This window comes from Pelophylax lessonae (genome assembly GCF_965119305.1).
Source record: "Pelophylax lessonae genome assembly, chromosome: 12".
NCBI lineage: Eukaryota > Metazoa > Chordata > Amphibia > Anura > Ranidae > Pelophylax > Pelophylax lessonae.
The window spans coordinates 29,821,366-29,828,528 of NC_138779.1; the positions used below are offsets into that span (position 1 = coordinate 29,821,366).

The window sequence follows — 7,163 nt, forward strand, 5'->3', positions numbered from 1 at the left end:
CAATATTAATGATAGGTGAATGCATGCTTTCACACTCATTAGAATTAGAATTTTATGAATCATTTTTCCTTAAAGCAGTAATAATCCCAAACTTTTATTATATTGCACCCTACGGCGAGAGATGGACAACGTCCTATGACATCATTCCAGAACAAGAGATCACCCCGCCCACTGTCATTTGTCTATACGGTGGGTGGGAGGTGGTTAACCACTTTACCACCGGAGGATTTTGTTGTCTTACGTCCAGGCCACTTTTTGCGATTCGGCACTGTGCGACTTTAACTGACAGTTGCGCGGTCGTGCGACGCCATACCCAAACTAAATTTACGTCCTTTTTTTCCCACAAACAGAGCTTTCTTTTGGTGGTATTTGATCACCTGTGTGATTTTTACTTTTTGCGCTATAAACAAAAAAAAAGCGTAAATTTTGAAAAATTAACAATATTTTTCACATTTTTTTTATATGAAATTCCCCCAAAAAAATGTAAAAATCTAAATTTTTCTAAATTTTTGGCCAATTTGTTTTCTGCTACCTATGTTTGGTAAAAAAAATTACAATAAGCGTATTTCGATTGGTTTACGCAAAAGTTATTGCGTTTACTAACTAAGGGAAAGATTTTTGTCATTTTGGTTTTTTTTTTTTTTTTTTTTTTAACGAGTAATGGCGTCGATCTGCGATTTTTTTTTTTTTTTTTTTTTTTTTTTTGCGGGACTGCAACATTGCGGCGGACAGATCGGACCCTTGACTGACATTTTTGACACTTTTGGGGGGACCAGTGACATTTCTACAGTAATCAGTGCTATAAATATGCACTGTTACTGTAATAATGACACTGGCAGGGAAGGGGTTAATTTTATTGGCGAGGGAGGAGTTAATGTATGCCTGGTGCTTACTGACATGTGTGGGGGGAGGGGACTGAGTGACACAGGGACAGATCGCAGGTTCAGCTATGCTGAACCCTGCAATCTGTCACTGTTTGTCACTTAGGAGATCCGCCCGCTCTGTTTACACAAGCGGGCGGATCTCCACACTCGATTCCCCGACGATCGGGGAAGAACGGCGGTGATCACCGCCGCTCCTCCCCTGGCCCGACTCCCGCTGTGACTGAAAACAGCGGGAGCGAGCCTCCGGCGGCGCGCGAGCCCCGCCCAGAAGGGGAGGAGTCCAGCGACGTAGGTCTACGTCGCTGGACGGAATCGAGCCACTTTTCCGCAGTACAGTCCCAGTGACTGGTCGGCAAGTGGTTAAAGTGGTTGTAAAACCTTCCATGTACCTAATTTAGTGACTGGACTCAGGTTATACACAGAGATGAGGCAAATCCTCCTACATAAGTAGTACCTGTTTATCTGCAGTCCTCTCTTCTCTACATCCGTTCAGAGTTTACAGCTTGTACGAGCTGTCAGGAAAAAGGGGGCGGAGAAATGAAGTTACACTTGGTTGAGCTCAGTGAGGAGCACTCTGAGAGCTGATTGGAGGGAAGGTCACACACCCCCTTCACACAGGAACAGAGCTGAGGCTGTCAATCAGCTGTAGGTCCCTCCCCGGTCACCATTTTTCTCTTGGTGTCAGGAAAGCTTGTCAGAAGTGATTCATTCTGATAAGCAGAGGAACGAAGCAGCAGAGAGAAATTACACTTAGTGCTTTGGATTGAGACGAGTACACACTATAGAGCAGGGGTCTTCAAACTATGGCCCTCCAGTTGTTCAGGAACTACAATTCCCATCATGCCCAGTCATGTCTGTGAATCTCAGAGTTTTACAATGCCTCATGGGATGTGCAGTTCTGCAACAGCTGGAGGGCCGTAGTTTGAGGATCCCTGCTATAGAGGGATATGCTTTGTTCATGTTTCATGTCTAAGGTTTACAACCACTTTAACCTGTTCCGGACCGCCCACCGCAGATATACTGCAGCAGGCAGCCTCTCCTGTGCGAACCGACATAGCCCTATGTCGGTCGCGCGCCTACTGCTAGGGGGCGAGCACGCTGGCATACTCCTGCCCCCCACTCATCAGCGGCGACACCGATGTACGGGGGCAGGCGGCTCCGATTACCGCCGACCCTCCGCGATCGTTCCTTGCTGAGAGAGAAGAACGGTCGGCTGTTGTAAACACAGCCGACCGTTCTTCTCTCTGGAATGATCACAGAGTGCCTGTGATCCTTCTATATAGGATCACAGGTCTCTGTGATCATTTCAAAAGCCCCGCCCCCATACAGAAGGAAAGCACCCCCTAGGCTTACATTTAACCCCTTGATCACCCACAGTGTTAACCCCTTCCCTGCCAGTGTCATTATTACAGTAACAATGCATATTTTTAGCACTGATTACTGTAGTAATGTCACTGGTGCCCCCTAAAGTGTCAAAAATGTCAGTTAGGGGCCCGATCTGTCCGACGTAATGTTGCAGTCCCGCTAAAAATTGCAGATTGCCGCCATTACTAGTAGAAAAAATAAAAATAAAAAGACATAAATCTTTCCCCTAGTTAGTAGACGCGATAACTTTTGTGCAAACCAATCAAAATACGCTTATTGCGCTTTTACCAAAAATATGTAGCAGAAAACAAATTGGCCTAAAAATTAAAAAAAAAATTAGATTTTTAATTTTTTTTTTTTTTTTTGGAATGTTATATTGCAGAATGTGAAAATTATTGTTTTTTTCAGAATTGTCGCTCTTTTTTTTTGTTTGTTTATAGCGCAAAAAATAAAAATCGCAGAGGTGATCAAATACCACCAAAGGAAAGCTCTGTTTATGGGGGAAAAAAGGCAACAAGTTTTGTTTGGGTACAGCGCAGCACGACCGCGCAATTTTCCGTTAAAGTCACGCAGTGCCAAGTTGAAAAAAGTGGCCTGGTCATTTAGTGGAGCAAATCCTTCCGGTCTTAAAGTGGTTAATGGTCTCTCCAGTACCTCTGCCCTCCTTGGCATTCTGCTATAGACTGTAGACGTAGATCAGGAGGGTTACTGTAACCTTTGTACTGATATTTATTCCTCTGTGTACTATGCGGGTGTCATTCAACCATGCAGTGCAACATAGCAACCTTCATAGCTCCCCATACATGCATTGCACATGGACTTTTACCATTGCTCAAAGGTGAACAGAGTTACTTCCCTGACACTGAATTCTCTCTGTACTGATCTAAATAAGTGCCATGTGACCGTTGTATACAGCTGGTATAGAAAATAATCACCCCTCCTTTTAATCTAATCACATTTTGTTGATTTGCAGCCTGGAATGAAGACAGACACAGTTTTTGTTTTATCCAGCTGTAGTTACTCAGTGAAACTTGTAACATCCAAGTGAAAGATATAACGCCAACATGTCAGAGAAAAATTCAAAAACAGAATCTCTGAGTTGTAAAAATAATCTGATTTACAGGGCCGGTTTGGGGGGCATTGGTGAGATATCAGGGATCTAAGCAGACCCCTGAGATCTTGCCTTGAGACAGAGAAAGGGTCTGAGGACACAGATTCCCCAGTCCCTTTCTCTGTAGCCTCAGCTGCACTGAAGATGAATGGACAGGAGACAGAGGCTTCCTGTTCATTCATAAACTGAAGCATTGTAAACACTGCTCAGTTATGAATGAACAGTCAGTGATCACTGACTCTGCTCATTCAGAAAAGGAAGGAGTCGGCAAATGACATATGTTCCGGCTCCTTCCTCCGCTCTCCATCCTTACAGATCCAGGACGTGGGGGGGGGGGACGGGGACCTGGAGGAGCGCAGAGAGAGACCTGGAGGAGCGCAGAGAGAGACCTGGAGGAGGGCAGAGGGAGACCTGGAGGAGGGCAGAGGGAGACCTGGAGGAGGGCAGAGGGAGACCTGGAGGAGGGCAGAGGGAGACCTGGAGGAGGGCAGAGGGAGACCTGGCGGAGGGCAGAGGGAGACCTGGCGGAGGGCAGAGGGAGACCTGGCGGAGGGCAGAGGGAGACCTGGCGGAGGGCAGAGAGAGACCTGGCGAAGGGCAGAGGGGGACCTGGAGGAGCACAGAGGGGTACCAGAGGAGCACAGAGGACCTGGGGAACCAGAGGAGGACATGGGAGCCAGAGGAGGAGCCGGTGGAGGACCCGGGGAGCCAGAGGAGGGCACGGGGCCCAGATATTAGAGAAAATTGATGGGCATTCGGTGGGGGGGGGGAGTTACAGGCACCAATCTCCCTGTGTGGCTTTCGGTGAAGCAGCTGGCAACCGGGGGAGAGAGAGGAGGAGAAGCGGCTGGGGAAGTCTAGCGTCTGATTGACGCATGACGCAACGCGTATAGGGGCGGAGTCTTCACCGGCAACCTGGAAGCCGACAGCCAGTTCGGTAGTTTTCATTGTGGTTTACATGCACTATTTGTAATGCCCACACATGTGAGTTTTATACTTATCTTATGCTGATTAAAATCCTGATTATACTGAGAGCATTAGATCCTGTGCCTTTTTTGTCTTTTATGCTACATCTATGATGAGAACCTTGTTCCAATGTTTGGCTATCTTTGGGCAGCAGTGATCTGACTGAGAGGTGGATATAGAGCTTGCTAACCCCTGCTTGTTTATACCTGCTTATTTTGACCTTGTGGTGAAACTCAGGTCGAAACCTCAGATTAGAGGCCAATTGTTTGTGTTGGTGGTGGAAACACACAGATTTACCTGCGAGCACTGGTGGAAGTATCGTCTCCGAGCTTTTTTTGCACAAGTTTTAGCACAAGATCACCGGACTGTTTATTTACTTTTATTATGTGTATATTATATCAATTGATTAATATTCATCACATCACAAGCACCTTATTTGCACTGTAATACTTTATTAATATTGCACAGATATATTTATGATTTTTTTGTTTACATATAGTCACTGAGTGCACTTTATGTAGCGCTGTACCGTTATTATTTGGATATTTATTATTGCTTTGTAGTGGTAAACGAAGTTGGTATAGCAGCTTTCATTTGCACTTTATTTGATCGTGATAGTCAATTGTTTGCGCCGATATATTCACTTTTGCACATTGTTATTTGTACTGTCTACACTCAAAGTTGTAAAGCGCTGCGTAAACTGTTGGCGCTATATAATAATAATAAAGAACGCTACAGCTGAAAAAAGCTAAAAAAACGCTGAAAGACAGTACTGCAAAAAAAGCTGAAAAACGCCTTCTACAGCTCCAGCTTTCCACTGACCTTTTGATAGCGTCCAGTGCACATGAGGCCTCAAAGCGCACAAGTGAGAAAGGGGCTTAAGTGCCGGTTCACATATATGCGATGCGGAACTATGCGAATCCACTGTGGGTTCCCGCATCGCACTCGACTCACAGGCAGTTCACACTGCCATATGCGAATCGCTGGGGGTGTCAATACAAAGTTAACGACACCCCCCAGTCAGTTCGGACATGAATCGGATCACACAGGTGTGAACACCCATGCAATCCAATTCTGGTGCAGACCCAATAAAGGGTCCTGTGCGAGTTGTGTCCGAATGCGATGCGATTTTCAGCCATACAATCTGTATGGCTGGGCTGAATTTGCATCGAACAGACATTGCATGGGATTTGCAGAGCGCTCTGAATCACACGCGATGTCTGTCATCGTACATATGTTCACCTCTTTCTCTGATTTGCAGATATCTACCAGAAGGAATGTTCAGGCCCCATTCACATACCTCGTAGCTGGAACGAGCATTCCCGCTAGGTGGTTTTCAGAGCGAATCGCACACAGTTTTGCATGTCGGATAGTTCCCTATGCATGTTGGTTGCCTGATAAGAAGCGATGCTCCTTTTCCGGCGACTGGCTGCACACGATTTTTAAAGGCACGGTTGCCTCGTGATCCTGTCATGTGCCAATCCCGGATATTTACATTACGCTTGGGGTGCCATTTAAAGGGTATTGGCACCCAAACATGCGATTTCAATACAATTTGGAATCACAATCAGAATTGCCAGGACTCTGTCTATAATTCCACAATGATAAAGTGTGAATGGAGCGTAAGATTTGTATATGGAATACAAGTATGGAAAACGATCCTAAAAATGTACTGATAAAAACACAATAGTGAATATTTTACATTCTGCCCCCTGGTTTAGTAGCCCTGCTTCACACCAATGCAGCTTTGAAATCGCGCTACTTCAGCACGAATTCAAATCCGCTGACCAGTGCAATTTCATGGGCGGGTTTATTTACACAGAAGTCGATGCAAGTCGCAGATAAAATCGCACAGAAATAGTGCAGGGACCGTCAAACACTTCTCCTGATGACGTCACTCTGACGAAACGCGTAGTGTCACCGTGTCACTCCTGCCCTGTCACTTCTGGTCATTGGAATGTATTGCGTTCCGGCAGGCGGGATACCAGAGCAACGCTATCGTTCACTGCCTTATACCGCTGTTACTTCTCTTCTTCAATGTAAGTGCAACTATTATTTAATAGAACCTTTTATATCAACGGATTTACACTATGAAGCATCTTCCTTCCTGCATGGCCATGAGGAGTATCCACCATTTACACGAACTCTGGATAGGAGTTGCCTTATAACAAGTGTGGGCTGAGAGTCCATCTGTTTCGGTCGGTACCAGAGTGGTTGGGGGAGTCCAGTCCTATTTGTTGGTTACATACCTGTGACCCCCCCGTAGGGGTACCTCCATTTGGGGAGTGCGGTCCAATTGGGGGAGCACGATTTGCACCTGCTTGCACAGAGTGATTTCTTCACAATCAGAATTACGAATTATATTTTGCACGATTTTTTACACTTTGCACGATTACTGGGACTATTGGATGATATCCTTATTTTTTTACAATTTTTAATACTTTTTTATATATTTTCTGATGTTGATATCATTTTTATGACCGGTTATAATTTTCTTTCATTATATTTACTAGGTACTTTATTTATAATTAGGTTATGTTTATTATACCTATATGTACCATTGCACTTTAATATGTTTTGTATGGTTACACCTGAGCACACTTGACACTTTATTTACATGTTATGCCACCATACCAATTTTTTTGTACACCTGATACCTTTCTCTTTGCACACATGACACTTTATTCAGAGGCGTAACAAGAACCCTCAGGGCCCCGGTGCAAGAAAACCATGAAGGGCCCCCCCGGACCCCTGGCCGGGGCCCTTCTCTTCAAGCCTGGGACTCTTCCCACTGATCCTGGGGCACTTTACTCTCATTGCGGGGCCCTTTATTACGA

At 45.3% G+C, this 7,163-nt stretch overlaps 1 protein-coding gene across 1 annotated transcript in view; it reads left to right on the plus strand.

Annotated features, from left to right (window-relative positions):
* Positions 1-7,163, plus strand: part of GLB1L2 (galactosidase beta 1 like 2) — a 95,556-nt gene that overhangs the window by 22,272 nt on the left and 66,121 nt on the right. The window lies entirely within an intron of this gene.